Source organism: Coregonus clupeaformis, chromosome 17 (genome assembly GCF_020615455.1).
Source record: "Coregonus clupeaformis isolate EN_2021a chromosome 17, ASM2061545v1, whole genome shotgun sequence".
NCBI classification, from domain to species: domain Eukaryota; kingdom Metazoa; phylum Chordata; class Actinopteri; order Salmoniformes; family Salmonidae; genus Coregonus; species Coregonus clupeaformis.
Genome location: NC_059208.1, coordinates 27073206 through 27089676, shown reverse-complemented (window position 1 = coordinate 27089676; position 16471 = coordinate 27073206).

Sequence of the window (16471 nt, the reverse complement as noted above, 5' to 3'; positions counted from 1 at the left end):
GAAGTGGGATTGACGTCTGGTTCTGGCTCTGCAGTCCTCCCGCGATGCACCAAGTCCTGTCTGGACCCTGGAGTGGGAGAGTAGACGACCAGACCCGGACTAGGCACAGGTGGAGCAGACTGCTCTGGCACTGGAATGGAGCCGCTGACCGGAGCTGAACTGGACCCCGGTGGAGCGGACTGCTCTGGCTCTGGACTGGAGCAGCTGACTGGGGCTGGACTAGGCACCGGTGGAGCTGACTGCTCTGGCATTGGACTGGAGCAGCTAACCGGAGCTGGACTAGGCACCGGTGGAGCGGACTGCTCTGGCACTGGAGTGGAGCAGCTGACCGGAGCTGGACTGGGCACCGGTGGAGTGGAATGCTCTGGCACTGGAGTGGAGCAGCTGACCGGAGCTGGACTAGGCACCGGTGGAGCGGACTGCTCTGGCACTGGAGTGGAGCAGCTGACCGGAGCTGAAATAAGCACCGGTGGAGCGGACTACTCTGGCACTGGAGTGGAGCAGCTGACCGGAGCTGGACTGGGCACCGGTGGAGCGGACTTCTCTGACCCTGGACTGAACCGTACCGGGCTGGGGACACGCACCACTAGTCTGGTGCGAGGAGCAGGCATGGGCCGTACAGGACTGGAGACACGCACCACTGGTTTGGTGCGGGGAGCAGATACGGGGCGTACCGGGATGGCGACACGCACCACTGGTTTGGTGCGAGGAGCAGGTACAGGCCGTACAGGACTGGAGACACGCACCACTGGTTTGGTGCGGGGAGCAGGTACGGGGCATACCGGGCTGGCGACACGCACCACTGGTTTGGTGCGAGGAGCAGGTACGGGCCGTACAGGACTGGAGACACGCACCACTAGTTTGGTGCGGAGAGCAGGTACGGGGCGTACCGGGCTGGCAACACGCACCACTGGTTTGGTGCGAGGAGCAGGTGCGGGCCGTATAGGACTGGAGACACGCACCACTGGTCTGGTGCAAGGAGCAGGCACGGGCCGTACCGGTCTGGAGACACGCACCACTGGTTTGGTGCGAGGAGTAGGTACGGGGCGCACCGGGCTGGAGACACGCACCACTGGTTTGGTGCGAGGAGCAGGTACGGGGCGCACCGGGCTGGAGACACGCACCACTGGTTTGGTGCGAGGAGCAGGAACGGGCCGTACCAGGTTGGGAACACGCACCACTGGTTTGGTGCGAGGAACAGGCACGGAGCGCACCGGGCTGGAGACACGCACCACTGGTTTGGTGCGAGGAGTAGGTACGGGCCGTACCGGTCTGTGAAGGCGCACTGGCGGCACAGTGCGTAAAGCCGGCACATAGCCTGGTGCCTGCACGGTCACACGCTCCTCAAAGCGAGTGCCGGGAGTTGGCTCTGCTAAACCTGGCTCTGCCAGCCTCTGCTCTAAGGCCCGAGCTCTCTGCTGCTGGAGGGTTAACTCCTCTCTCAGCTCCTCCTGTTGCCTGGCCAGCTCCTCTCTCCGTGCATCCACTGACTCCTTCTCCCTGTGGGCCTCCTACAGCCCCTCCTTCTCTATCAGCCCCCGTAAGGTGGTGGTCTCCTCTCTCAGAGTGCTGAGCTGCAGGTCTTTCAGGGCCTACTGCTGCTTCGCCCACCACCCCGTGTGCCCCCCAAAATGTTTTTCTTGGGGCTGCCTCTCGGGCTTCCTTAGTGATCGGGACCTTTTGAGTCACCGTTTTTTCTCCCTCGCTGTCTCCGTCTGCTCCCAAGGAAGGTGATCCATACCTGCCTGGATCTCCTCCCAAGTCCAGGATCCCTTACCGTCCAAAATATCCTCCCATGTCCATGTTGTCTTGTTATGTGAATTATTTAACAAACTATTTCAGTGTCTCTGTGCGTCTCCCAAAATCAAGAAACGGACAGAGTCCCGGTCTGCATTGTCAGAGATATTTATTCATTGAGAATTCTGCCATCACAATTTCAGAGTCCATCTTTTATACTCATACGTCATACAAAAATCCCTCCTCTCTGTAGGCAGGCTGTAGTTTTCCACTTTATAATTGCTCTCCTGACCATCAGTTCACACACACACACACACACACACACACACACACACACACACACACACACACACACACACACACACACACACACACACACACAAAACACACACAAATGCATACACACACATATGCACACACATATACACATTTACACACACACATGTTCTTATCATAGTCTCTCTCCTCCCTAAATTGGGAGGCCTCTTTATCTTGGTTTCTCAGTTGCCTGTAGACAGTTCTCCTTGTCCTTTGTCTGGCCTAACTCTTACTCACATTGCTAAATAGTAGCACAATGTCATAATCTTTACTGGTCCTACACTCACACATTACCAGGTAGTAGATTCTAACACATCTCACACAGTTTCAGAGTGTAATAATTAGTCACTACTAAGAAAGTACTAATCGTACTTAAAACAAGAACATTTCACAACTATATTTAAGGGTGGAACATTTAGTCATTACTTTTAACCTGTATATAGAATTAATTTCTATATAATGTCTGCTCTTCCTGTTCACGTTGCTTGGTCCGTTGGTGTTGGGATCTTCTGTCACGTTTGTTGAGTAAAGGATCGGACCAGCGTGGTATGCGTACATAGTCGTTTATTATATAAACACCGACAAAATAACAAAATCCAACAGAACGTGAAGTTCAAGAGGCTACACATACCACAAGCCAAACAGTAATAGAAACAAGATCCCACAACATAGGTAGGCAAAATGGCTGCCTAAGTATGATCCCCAATCAGAGACAACAATCGACAAATGCCTCTGATTGGGAACCACACCCGGCCAACATAGATATACACATTCTAGAATATACACATAGATATTCACACCCTGACCAAACCAACTAGAGATCTCTATGTCAGGGCGTGACAGTACCCCCCCCCCCCCCAAAGGTTTCGGACTCCGGCCGCAAAACCTGACTCATTAGGGGAGGGTCCGTGGACTCCTGAGTGGCGCAGTGGTCTAAGGCACTGCATCGCAGTGCTAACTGTGCCACTAGAGATCCTGGTTCGAATCCAGGCTCTGTCGCAGCCGGCCGCGACCGGGAGACTCATGGGCGGTGCACAATTGGCCCAGCGTCGTCCAGGGTAGGGGAGGGAATGGCCGGCAGGGATGTAGCTCAGTTGATAGAGCATGGCATTTGCAACGCCAGGGTTGTGGGTTCGATTCCCATGGGGGGCCAGTATAAAAAAAAAATTAAAAAAAAATGTATTCACTAACTGTAAGTCGCTCTGGATAAGAGCGTCTGCTAAATGACTAAAAATGTTTAAAAAAAAAAAATGTCCGGGTGGGCATTTAGCCTCGGTGGCGGCTCCGGCTCCGGGCGCAACGTCAACCTTACTGTCCTCTCCTTTTCTGGCTCCCCGTTGCACACCTGGTCCGGTCTGGACCCCGGCGCGATGCTTCCCCTCTCAGTCCTCCCACGATGCACTAAGCCCTGTCTGGACCCTGGTGTGGGAGGCCCCGACCCTGGAGAGGGGTTGACCTCTGGTTCTGGCTCTGCAGTCCTCCCGCGATGCACCAAGTCCTGTCTGGACCCTGGTGTGGGAGAGTAGACGACCGGACCCGGACTGGGCAGGTAGCTTAGTGGTTAAGAGGGTTGTGCCAGTAACCGAAAGGTTGCTGGTTCTAATCCCCGAGCCGACTAAGTGAAAAATGTGTCGATGTGCCCTTGAGCAAGGCACTTAACCCTAATTGCTCATGTAAGTCGCTCTGGATAAGAGTGTCTGCTAAATTACTAAAAATGTAAATGTAAGTATGATCCCCAATCAGAGACAACGATCGACAGCTGCCTCTGATTGGGAACCACACCCGGCCAACATAGATATACACATTCTAGAATATACACATAGACATTCACACCCTGAGCAAACCAACTAGAGATCTCTATGTCAGGGCGTGACACCCTGAGTTGGCAATGACCTTGTTTATTTCACAATTTTGCACACTCTTTACACCAAATCTTGAATACTAGCCTACAGGGGCTAGTGGAATTGTTCTTGTCAATCAGAAGCTTGGTCAAAATTATTAACCTGTCAATGTTCAGAAGCTAACGGCATGCATGTCAATCTCTATCACATTGCTAGTTGAATATACATCAACATTAGAAAGATTCCAACAGTGCAGCTTTTTCCTCTGTGCAGATTAGAATGCCTGTTCAGAATGTTTGATGCCATGGCAACAATCAATAGTCGACGCATTTATATTTAATCTTGTTTAAACGAACGACTGTAATAATCACAAGAATAATGGACAATTTTGATATGCTTTGTGAAATGTAATACATTCAATTAGGAACACGGTCAACTGCAGTAGTCGTCACATCTGTGTGAATTCTCTCAAAAGCCTAATTCTTGTCTCCTGTCTTTCCAGTCAAAGCCCTTAATCTGTTGACCCTGCCCCAATGGGACCTGGCACAGAAGGCTGATTGCTGGGTGCTCGGAGGCCACCACAACTAAACCTTTGATGGCCAGGTGTTTAACTACCATGGAAACTACAACTACACTCTCGTCCAGAAATGCACCCACTCCAGTACTGCAGAACCCTTCTCGGTCATGGTGCAAAACAACCGTGCTCAGAACCACTTTCCATCTATTAAAGCGCTACACCTCACCGTGTACAAGGACCACATTGTTTTCCAGAAAGGGGAGAGAGGTGGGTTTGTGTACGTTATAAATACACACATGCACTTTACATTCAATATAATGTTACAACATACTCGATCAGGCCATAGACCATGCAGTCATTTTCCTCTGTGGCATGTCTATTTGTCAACCGTTCTGTAATTGTTTTCCATTGAGTGATTGTTTAATATCCCTTTTGTAATAAGAGCTTACTGTGTCATTCTCTGGATGACTGATGGCCTGTGTTTGAATAGTAATTAATGTCAAGTTCAAGTGCATGTCTGTATGGCATTTTAGCCAGACTGGGTGAAAAATTGAGAATACAGTGTTGTACAAAGTCTTGCAGGGAGGTCATTTTTAATAAGATAAGAAAAGTTATGTTTCAGTTGAATGACTTTGAAATGGAATGATTACTCGGGTTGATTGCACATAATTTGAGAGCTGCCAATCACATGTTCATATGCCATTTTAGTTCATCATTGGCTATTGACACGTTTCATTATTCAACACAAGTAAATGTTAACATGAAACACATCAACCCTCTACTCTTAAATTACCCCTTTTTTTCCCTTTCTCTCTTTTCTCTCTGGTGAATGGCCAGAGAAGGCTCTTGGCCGTGACTCTCCATTCTGGCTCGGTGAAGATCCATCAGAGCAGTCTGTTCTCTGTCGTTGACACCAGCTTCGGCCTCCATGTCAAATGCAACTGGTTCCGTACATCCTGATCAGCCTGCCCAAGAGCCGCTCTGACGTGTATGGCAACAACCATGGCAACAAGGACAATGATCTCCGCACACCAGAGGGTGCTACTACTGTGGACGAGGCGGCCTTCGGCTGGAGCTGGAGGAGGGTCCTGGACCAGGAGGGTCAGTCCTGCCATGCGGACTGTAAAGGCCCCTGCTCCGATACGGATCTACAGTACAACAAGGGAAGTTACAGGACGTCTGGGATCTGGTCGCAGCAAAACCCTCTCAGTCGGTGCCATGATGTGGTGGATCCTACGGTCTACTGTCATCAGTAAGGGCAAGAACCATGAAGTCCTGTGCCAGGCTCTGCAGGCCTACACCGCTGCCTGTCAGTCCACCCAGGTCCCCGTCCAGCCATGGAGGAACAGCATATTCTGCCGTAAGTATTCCCGACTGGTGTTACATCGGGGCATGTAAATGCATGAGTGTTGCTATAGGCATTTCACATGGCTCTGCAGTGATGATATTATTTGTTTTTTGTTTATCTTTCATGTAGTTTTAATGTCACGTGCATAAGTACAGTGAAATGCCTTTCTTGCAAGCTCCAAACCCAACAATGCAGTAATCAATGTAGGTCTAAAAATAACATAAGGTCAGTGGTGGAAAAAGCACCCAATTGTCATACTTGAGTCAAAGTAAAGATACTGTACTTTAATAGAAAATGATTCAAGTAAAAGTGAGTCATCCAGTAAAAGTCTGAAAGTATTTGGTTTTAAAGTAAATGTAATTGCTGTTAGACTCTAGCTTGAAATGTACTGATTCATGTTACCATACTAGAATGCATTAATTACTTTACATGTATAAGGAATGTAAATGTTGGGGTCAATGAAGAGTAGAAAAGTAACAGATAGCAGGTAGATGGGAACTAGGAATATGGAAAGTTACAGAGAGCAGAATGTAGAAAATAGTAAAAATAAAGAAAAGCAGTTGAATGAGTAGGTGTTCTAAAACTTTTGACCGGTAGTGTGTATATATATATACAGTGCCTTGCAAAAGTATACATCCCCCTTGGCGTTTTTCCTATTTTGTTGAATTACAACCTGTAATTTAAATGGATTTTAATTTGGATTTCATGTAATGGACTTACACAAAATAGTCCAAATTTGTGAAGTGAAATGAAAAAAATAACTTGTTTCAAAGAATTCTAAAAAATAAATAACGGAAAAGTGGTGCGTGCATATGTATTCACCCCCTTTGCTATGAAGCCTCTAAATAAGATCTGGTACAACCAATTACCTTCAGAAGTCACATAATTAGTTAAATAAAGTCCACCTATGTGCAATCTACATGTCACATGATCTGTCACATGATCTCAGTATATATACACCTGTTCTGAAAGGCCCCAGAGTCTGCAACGCAACTAAGCAAGGGGCACCATCAAGCAAGCGGCACCATGAAGACCAAGGAGCTCTCCAAACAGGTAAGGGACAAAGTTGTGGAGAAGTACAGATCAGGGTTGTGTTATAAAAAAATATCCGAAACTTTGAACATCCCACAGAGCACCATTAAAAAACTGAAAGAATATGGCACCACAACAAACCTGCCAAGAGAGGGCCGCCCACCAAAACTCACTGACCAGGCAAGGAGGGCATTAATCAGAGAGGCAACAAAGAGACCAAAGATAACCCTGAAGGAGCTGCAAAGCTCCACAGCGGAGATTGGAGTATCAGTCCATAGGACCACTTTAAGTCACAGAGCTGGGTTTACGGAAGAGTGGCCAGAAAAAAGCCATTGCTTGAAGAAAAAAATAAGCAAAAACATCTGGTGATCGCCAAAAGGCATGTGGGAGACTCCCCAAACATATGGAAGAAGGTACTCTGGTCAGATGAGACTAAAATCAAGCTTTTTGGCCATCAAGGAAAACGCTATGTCTGGCGCAAACCCAACACCTCTCATCATCACGAGAACACCATCCCCACAGTGAAGCATGTTGGTGGCAGCATCATGCTGTGGGGATGTTTTTCATCGGCAGGGACTGGGAAACTGATCAGAATTGAAGGAATGATGGATGGCGATAAATACAGGTAAATTATTGAGGGAATCCTGTTTCAGTCTTCCAGAGATTTGAGACTGGGACGGAGGTTCACCTTCCAGCAGGACAATGACCCTAAGCATACTGCTAAAACAACATTTGAGTGGTTTAAGGGGAAACATTTAAATGTCTTGGAATGGCCTTGTCAAAGCCCAGACCTCAATCCAATTGAGAATATGTGGTATGACTTAAAGATTGCTGTACACCAGAGGAACCCATCCAACTTGAAGGAGCTGGAGCAGTTTTGCCTTGAAGAATGGGCAAAATTCCCAGTGGCTAGATGTGCCAAGCTTATAGAGACATACCCCAAGAGACTTGCAGCTGTAATTGCTGCAAAAGGTGGCTCTACAAAGTATTGACTTTGGGGGGGTGAATAGTTATGCACGCTCTTGTTTGTTTCACAAGAAAAAATATTTTGCATCTTCAAAGTGGTTGGCATGTTGTGTAAATCAAATGATACAAACCCCCAAAAAATCAATTCTAATTCCAGGTTGTAAGGCAACAAAATAGGAAAAATGCCAAGGGGGGTGAATACTTTCACAAGCCACCGTATACACATGCGCACACACACACACACACCCACACACGTGTGTTTTTTTTTATTGTTTTCTATTATGAACTCATTCCGGCTTTAAATTTACTCTTGAAAGTTGTAAAATAGTAGAATGCACAAGGTGCAATTTCGAAATTGGGTAGTTCATCATTTCCTCTTGTTATGTTAGTCATTGCATACCTTGCATAACTGTTCCCCAATGCTGGAAGGGGGACCCCGAGTAAAAAGTTTGGGAACCCCAGGTCTACATGGTGTCATGGCGGCAGTTTGTGCTCATGTAGTTCTCTCCCTCCCCTCCATCATTCTCTATTTCCTCTCTCAGGGGTGGCTTGTCCAACACACAGCCACTATGAGCCGTGTGGCTCAACCTGCACTGCCACCTGTGAGACAACCCTGAGCTCCAGCCCATGTACCCTAGCTTGTGCGGAGACCTGCCAGTGTGACCAGGGCTTTGTCCTGGAGGAGAACAGCTGTGTTCCTGTGTCCCAGTGGGCTGCGCAAACAATGGCTTCCTCTACCATGCCAATTATGCCTTCTGGTCCCATGACAACTGCGCTGAGCACTGCGTCTGTGAGCCACACACCCATTGGGTCCTGTGCCACCCGGCCTCCTGTGGCAACGGGTACTGTGGCCTCAGTGAGGATGGGGTCAGGAGCTTACCTCTGGCAGATGTGCTGGCAGAGCAGCAAACACCTGTCCAACTTTGACCAGGTTTTGTATGACTTCCAGGGGATCTGTAGGTATCAGCTGGTGGGAATGTGTGGGGACAGGGATGGCCTGACTCCAATTGAAATGCATGTCCAGACTGACGGGCATCAAGACTCTCCTATGAATGTACTGGTAAAGGTGAACGGCACCATCGTGGAGATGACCAGTAAAAATACTGAAACTGTACAGGTAAGTTTTCACATTGCTAATAGTTAAATTAACATTGCCTGTATAGCCTACATCTATTCAAAGCACGCTAACAATGGGCTGATTTATTTGGGGCGTCTTTGACCGAACTGTTTTTCAATCATTTTGCATTTGGAAACTATTCAGACCCCTTGACTTTTTCCACATTTTGTTAAGTTACAGCCTTATTCTACATTTCACTAAATACATTTTTTTCCTCATCAATCTACACACAATACCCCACAGTGAAAATAGGTTTTTAGACATTTTTGTAAATGTATTAAAAATAAAAAAACTGAAATACCTTATTTACATAAGTATTCAGACCCTTTGCTATGAGACTCGAAATTGAGCTCAGGTGCATCCTGTTTCCATTTACCATCCTTGAGATGTTTCTACAACTTGATTGGAATCCACCTGTGGTGAATTCAATTGATTGGACATGATAAGGTCCCACAGTTGATAGTGCATGTCAGAGCAAAAACCAAGCTGTGATGTCGAAGGAATTGTCCGTAGAGCTCAGAGACGGAATTGTGTCGAGGCAAAGATCTGGTGAAGGGCACCAAATCATTTCTGCAGCATTGAAGGTCCTCAAGAACACTGTGGCCTCCATCATTCTTAATTGGAAGAAGTTTGGAACCACCAAGACTCTTCCTAGAGCTGGCTGCCCGGCCAAACTGAGCAATCGGGGGAGAAGGGCCTTGGTCAGGGAGGTTACCAAGAACCTGATGGTCACTCTGACAGAGCTCTAGAGTTCCTCTGTGCAGATGGGAGAACCTTCCAGAAGGACAACCACCTCTGCAGCACTCCACCAATTATCTGGTCTGATGAAACCAAGATTGAACTCTTTGGCCTGAATGCCAAGCGTCACATCTGGAGGAAAAATGGCACCATCCCTACGGTGAAGCATGGTGGTGGCAGCATCATGCTATGGGGTTTGTTTTTCAGGAGCAGGGACTGGGAGACTAGTTAGGATCGAGGCAAACATGAACGGAGCAAAGTACAGAGAGATACTTGATGAAAACCTGCTTCAGAGCACTCAGGACCTCAGACTGGGGTGAAGGTTCACCTTCCAACAGGACAATGACCATAAGCACACAGCCAAGACAACACACAAGTGGCTTTGGGACAAGTCTCTGAATGTCCTTGAGTGGCCTGGACTTGAAACCCGATCGAGCATCTTTGGAGAGTGCTGAAAATAGCTGTGCAGCAACGCTCCCCATCCAACCTGACAGAGCTTGAGAGGATCTGCAGAGAAGAATGGGATAAACTCCCCAAATACAGTTGTGCCAAGCTTATGGCGTCATACCCAAGAAGACTTGAGGCTGTATCACTGCCAAAGGTGCTTCAACAACGTACTGAGTAAAGGGTCTGAATACTTATGTGAATGTGATATTTATGTTTTTCATTTTAAATAAATTAGCAAAAAAAATCTAAACCCCTGTTGTAGCTTTGTCATTATGGGGTATTTTGTGTAGATTGATGAGAAGTATTTATTTTTTAATCAATTTTAGAATAAGGCTGTAACCTAACAAAATGTGGAAAAAGTCAAGGGGTCTGAATACTTTCCGAAGGCACTGTATATAAACTTCCGTTGTACTTTATCAAAGGCTTTTTCAAAGTCAGCTATGAATACCAGGCCTGGTTTCCCAGATTTCTCATAGTGTTCTATTGTTTCCAGTACTTGTCTTATATTATCTCCAATGTATAGTCCATGTAAAAAACCTGTCTGATTAGAATGAATAATGTCCGACAATACCTTTTCAATTCTAATTTTTTAAATAGACTGGGTCTTTATATTTACCACTTGGATCCTGTTTCAGTAATAATGAAATCAGACCTTCTTGTTGAGTGTCCAATAATCTGCCATTCATATACGAGTGGTTAAAACATGCTAATAACGGTCCTCTGAGTATATCAAAAAAGGTTTGGTATACCTCCACTGGTATGCCATCCAGCCCTGGAGTTTTCCTGGACTTAAAGGCTTTAATTGCATCAATAAGTTCCTCCTCTGTAATTTGGCCTTCACATGAGTCTTTCTGTACAGCTAGCTTTGGTTAGTGGAGATTGAGGAGACTGAAATGAAAACATATGCTTAAAGTATGTCACGACCGTCCAATGAGGGAGACCAAAGCGCAGCGCGTTGAGCGAACATGACTTTATTATATTAAAGTATAGAACACCAAAACAACGACGATACGTGAAGTCCACAGTGACAAAGACTGATACGGAACAAAAACCCACAACCACAAGGTGAAAACACACAGTTTAAATATGGCTCCCAATCAGAGATAACGAGCCGACAGCTGACACTCGTTACCTCCGATTGGGAGTCATTTGAACAACCAAATACAACAACCTAGAAATAGACACAACAGAACTACCAACATAGAAATAAACACATAGAATGCACACACCCTGGCTCAACATAATGAGTCCCAGAGCCAGGGTGTGACAGTACCCCCCCCTAAAGGCGCGGACTGCGACCGCGCCTCAATACGGGCTAAACAAGGGAGGGCTGGGCGGGCATACCTCCTCGGCGGTGGCTCTGGCTCCGGCCTTGATCCCCACCTCCTCTGCAACCCCCCAAAGTACCCCTGGTCCTGTCTAGCCCCGCTGGCCGGAGCCGGGCTGACGAAGCGCACCCTTGACTTGGTGCGGAGAGCGGGACCGGGCCGGACAGGGCTGACGAAACGCACCACAGACTTGGTGCGGGGAGCAGGAACGGGCCGGACAGGGCCGACGAAACGCACCCTAGGCTTGATGCGTGGAGCCGGAACGGGCCTCCCCAGGCTGACGACTCGCACCCTTGGCCGGTGCGAGTAGCAGAACGGGCTGGACCAGGCCGACGACTCGTACCCTGGCTTGGTGCGAGTAGCAGGAACGGGCTGGACCAGGCTGACGACTCGCACCCTTGGCTTGGTGCGAGTGGCAGGAACAGGCCGGACCGGGCTGGCGACGCGCACCGTAGGTTTGGTGCGAGTGGCAGGAACAGGCCGGGTCGGGCTGGCGACGCGCACCGTAGACTTGGTGCGGGTGGCAGGAACAGGCCGGACCGGGCTGGCGGCGCGCACCGTAGGTTTGGTGCGAGTGGCAGGAACAGGCCGGGTCGGGCTGGCGACGCGCACCGTAGACTTGGTGCGGGTGGCAGGAACAGGCCGGACCGGGCTGGCGACCGCGCACCGTAGGGTTTGGTGCGAGTGGCAGGAACAGGCCGGGTCGGGCTGGCGGCGCACACCGTAGGTTTAGTGCGTGGAGCAGGAACAGGCCGGGCTGGGCTGGCGACGCACACCGTAGGTTCTGTGCGTGGAGCAGGAACAGGCCGGGCTGGGCTGGCGACGCACACCGTAGGCTTGATGCGAGAAGCAGGAACAGGCCGGGCTGGGCTGGCGACGTACACCGTAGGCTTAGTACGTGGAGCAGGAACCGGCCGGGCTGGACTGGCGACGCACACCGTAGGTTTAGTGCGTGGAGCAGGAACAGGCCGGGCTGGGCTGGCGACGCACACCGTAGGTTCTGTGCGTGGAGCAGGAACAGGCCGGGCTGGGCTGGCGACGCACACCGTAGGCTTGATGCGAGAAGCAGGAACAGGCCGGGCTGGGCTGGCGACGTACACCGTAGGCTTAGTACGTGGAGCAGGAACCGGCCGGGCTGGACTGGCGACGCACACAGTGGGCTTGGTGCGTGGAGTAGGAACAGGCCGGTCCGTACTGGGAACACACACCACTGGCCTTAACCGGGGATCAGGAACGGGCCGGACCGGACTGGTAACACACCTCAGTCTCTCACGCCGTGCCTCAACTGCTTCCCTCCCTCTACTCGCCAATGGCTCCCGTAATCCGGTAGCCTTCTCTCCACGTCTCCCTGCGGCAGCCTCCTGCTGCCCAGCCGCCCAAGCCATGTGCCCCCCCCAAAAACTTTTTTGGGGTTGCCTCTCGTCCCTCCGACGATGGCCCTGCTGACGCCCGTTGCTCCTCTCTCGCCAGGGCCTTGATCCTCCCCCAAGGTCCCTTGCCCCCGAGCATGTCCTCCCAGGACCACGATTTGCCCACCTGGGCCATCGCCAGCCTCTCGATCTCCTTACCCGGCGCTTCCTCCCATGTCCAGTCTCCTTGCTCCTGGACACGCTGCTTGGTCCTTTTTTGGTGGGTTTTTCTGTCACGACCGTCCAATGAGGGAGACCAAAGCGCAGCGCGTTGAGCGAACATGACTTTATTATATTAAAGTATAGAACACCAAAACAACAAACAACGACGATACGTGAAGTCCACAGTGACAAAGACTGATACGGAACAAAAACCCACAACCACAAGGTGAAAACACACAGTTTAAATATGGCTCCCAATCAGAGATAACGAGCCGACAGCTGACACTCGTTACCTCCGATTGGGAGTCATTTGAACAACCAAATACAACAACCTAGAAATAGACACAACAGAACTACCAACATAGAAATAAACACATAGAATGCACACACCCTGGCTCAACATAATGAGTCCCAGAGCCAGGGTGTGACAAAGTACTTTACTTCCTCTTTCAAAATATGGTTTCAGTAAATTATTTTTGGTAGCATTTCTATATTGAAATGTGGTGCATTTTCCCCCATATTCCATCCAGTTCGCTTTATTTTTTATAATATATTACACTTGATCAATTATTATATATATTTTAAAAGAAGTGTGGATCATCATTATTTGGACCGTATAGGTCAGGACTGCCCAACCCTGTTCCTGGAGAGCTACTGTCCTGTAGGTTTTTGCTCCAACCCTAATCTAGCACACCTGATTCTAATAATTAGCAGGTTGATAAGATGAATCAGGTTAGTAACACCTGGGGTTGAAGCGAAAACCTACAGGAGGGTAGCTCTCCAGGAACAGGGTTGGGCAACCCTGGTATAGGTTAATGAGCCGTATCTGTTTATGGTTCAATAACATATTTAAAATCTACCTTGAGGATCAGTTTGGACAATTTGCACACTCTGATCAAAATTACTTTTAATTAATATCATCACTCCTTTTACATTTATTTTACCCCCCAGTCCTTTTTCCACACAACTTCATCTAAAATTGTTGAATGAGTTTCCTGTAAACAATAGATATTATATTCCTTCTCTTTTATCCAGGTAAATACTGATCGTCTTTTCTTATTGTCTGCTAAGCCATCACAATTATAACTGGAATGTGCGGTATTAACATGTCATTGTGTTTGGTTAGTTGATATTGATCACACATCGCAGGGAAATCCCAGAGCAGTGGTATTATTTGCATTCAGATACTTGCCTTGTAGTTTTGCACCATGGATTTGTTAGTTTATTCTCCAGCTAAGCTGTTGATGGGTTTTATAAGGCTGAAAATGAATAGCAGGTGCTTGTTTAGTAAACGGTTACTATTATTAAGGCCAGTGCCTCTGCTGCCTCTTTACCACTAGATGGCAATATCACATAATTGATTTACCCAGTGGAGCCAAAATCACTCATGCCTATTCAGTGTATAACAACTAAACAATGTCATTCTCCCTTCACAGACACAGCCTGTCCAAAAGGCACAAGCTACACCCAACAATCCTCTGGTCCTACTCTCATCTGCCAAGGCTGGCTCAACAACACTGTGGTGCTGTCTGCAGACCACTGGGAGAACTGCTTCTGTGAACCAGGCCTAGTGCTCAGTGGCTCCCTCTGTGTCCAGCCCGGGGACTGCTGCTGCTTCCATCATGGAGAGTACCTGAAAGCAGGGCAGCTGGTGGCGTCCTGTGAGAAGAGATGTGTGTGCCAGGCAGGTGGACACATTTTTTTATTTAACCTTTATTTAACCAGGTAAGCCAGTTCTCATTTACAACTGCGACCTGGCCAAGATAAAGCAAAGCAGTGCGATAAAAACAACAACAACACAGAGTTACATATGGAATAAACAAAAACAAAACGTACAGTCAATAACACAATAGAAAATCTATATACAGTGTGTGCAAATGTAGTAAGTTATGGAGGTAAGGCAATAAATAGGCCATAGTGCAAAATAATTATAATTTAGTATTAACACTGGAGTGATAGATGTGCAGAAGATAATGTGCAAATAGAGATACTGGGGTGCAAATGAGCAAAATAAATAACAATGTAAATAACAATATGGGGATGAGGTAGTTGGGTGGGCTAATTACAGATGGGCTGTGTACAGGTGCAGTGATTGGTAAGCTGCTCTGACAACTGATGCTTAAAGTTGGTGAGGGAGATAAGTGTCTCCAGCTTCAGAGATTTTTGCAGTTTGTTCAAGTCATTTGCAGCAGAGAACTGGAAGGAATGATGGCCAAAGGAGGTGTTGGCTTTGGGGATGACCAGTGAGATATACCTGCTGGAACGCATACTGCGGGTGGGTGTTGCTATGGTGACCAATGATCTAAGATAAGGCGGGGATTTGCCTTTAAGTGATTTATAGATGACCTGGAGCCAGTGGGTTTGGCGACGAATATGTAGTGAGGGCCAGCCAACGAGAGTGTACAGGTCACAATGGTGGGTAGTATATGGGGCTTTAGTGACAAAACGGATGGCACTGTGATAGACTACATCCAATTTGCTGAGTAGAGTGTTGGAAGCTATTTTGTAAATGGCATCGCTGAAGTCAAGGATCGGTAGGATAGTCAGTTTTACGAGGGCATGTTTAGCAGCATGAGTGAAGGAGGCTTTGTTGCGAAATAGGAAGCCAATTCTAGATTTAACTTTGGATTGGAGATGCTTAATGGGTCAATATCACCATAAGGTGCCTTTGAGACTTCCCCATTTCCCCCCCAAAAAGCTGAGATTTTCCATTGAACTTCATATTCATTGTATTAAGTATATGTTATGCTGTTAGAAATGCATATTGGTCAAGCTCCCACACCTTTTATAAATTAACTGCAAGCAGACAATTTACATGCAAACAGCAAAATATGTCCACCCTGTCATGGACAATTGCAAAGCAGAATAAATACATTGTAATTACATAGTGATTATAAAACGTACATTTTCAGAAAACTTTTTAGTCACTTTCTCAACAATATATTTTAGTTTATGGGAAAAGTATTTGGATAATAATGAAATTATGGCAAACTATTTGTTTCTCTATAAAATCTGCGAGAGTTGCACTTTCTTTTCTAAATAAAATCTAACAAAAAAGATATCTGGTCAAACTTTCAAACAATACTATTTGGCCCTCATTTGTTTATAAAGGAATCACACAAAAGATTTGTGAACTTGTGAAAATAATTTGTTTATTTTCATAGAACATGAAAATAACAGGGTGGACAGTGACATGACAGGGTGGACCCTGGGCATGACAGGGTGGACACGTTGTGAAATGTCATTGAATGGCCTCATAAATGCAAGGAACAATGCAAGAAAATGATGTAAAAAATGCCTTTTCCCATGTAGGGGGAAATTACAAGTTGAACAGACTGTTTTTGATCCACTCTACCTGCATGCAGCCACTGAATAAAGATGCCCAAAATGAGACATTAATGTGGCCTTCTAGCGTTAAACTCTGTACATCATTCTGCACAGTGAAAGTCAAACATTCAACTGTAGAACATGAAGAAAAATGTTTTTTAAGTGGAGAACAGTTGATTTGAAA